The sequence below is a fragment of the Colobus angolensis genome, unplaced genomic scaffold, assembly GCF_000951035.1.
Source record: "Colobus angolensis palliatus isolate OR3802 unplaced genomic scaffold, Cang.pa_1.0 Scaffold84, whole genome shotgun sequence".
Classification (NCBI taxonomy): domain Eukaryota; kingdom Metazoa; phylum Chordata; class Mammalia; order Primates; family Cercopithecidae; genus Colobus; species Colobus angolensis.
In genome coordinates, this window is record NW_012122265.1 from 901,879 (window position 1) to 902,226 (window position 348).

The 348-nt window shown below is 56.0% G+C and overlaps 1 protein-coding gene across 1 annotated transcript in view; it reads right to left on the reverse strand.

Moving 5' to 3' along the window:
- Window positions 1-348, reverse strand: part of MUC6 (mucin 6, oligomeric mucus/gel-forming) — a 32,227-nt gene that overhangs the window by 5,524 nt on the left and 26,355 nt on the right. The gene's annotated exons all lie outside the window — the stretch shown is intronic.

Here is a 348-nt window from a genome sequence, read left to right on the forward strand (position 1 = left end):
TTGTACCTGTGGAAGAGACGGGAGTGCTCCCTGTAGGTGAGGAGTGTGTGGTGAAGGGTGTAGGTGGCTCGCTGCTGGTGACTGAGGTGATGTGGGCCACAGGGGTGCCAGTTCCTGTACTGGTGGGATTGGGGGTGATGATGGTAGAAGTTAGGGTGACTTCAGAATGGTGTGTGGAGGAAATGTGTGAATGTAGGGGTGTAGAGGTTTTGGCTGTGCTGAATGAGCTGTGGGCTTGGCTGTTCCCACTGGTGGTTGCCGTCATTGGTGGGGCTGTGTGGGTGGACCCTGTCATCTTGACTGTTGTCGGTGGAGGAATGGTGCCTATGGGCACTGAGTGGATGGAGG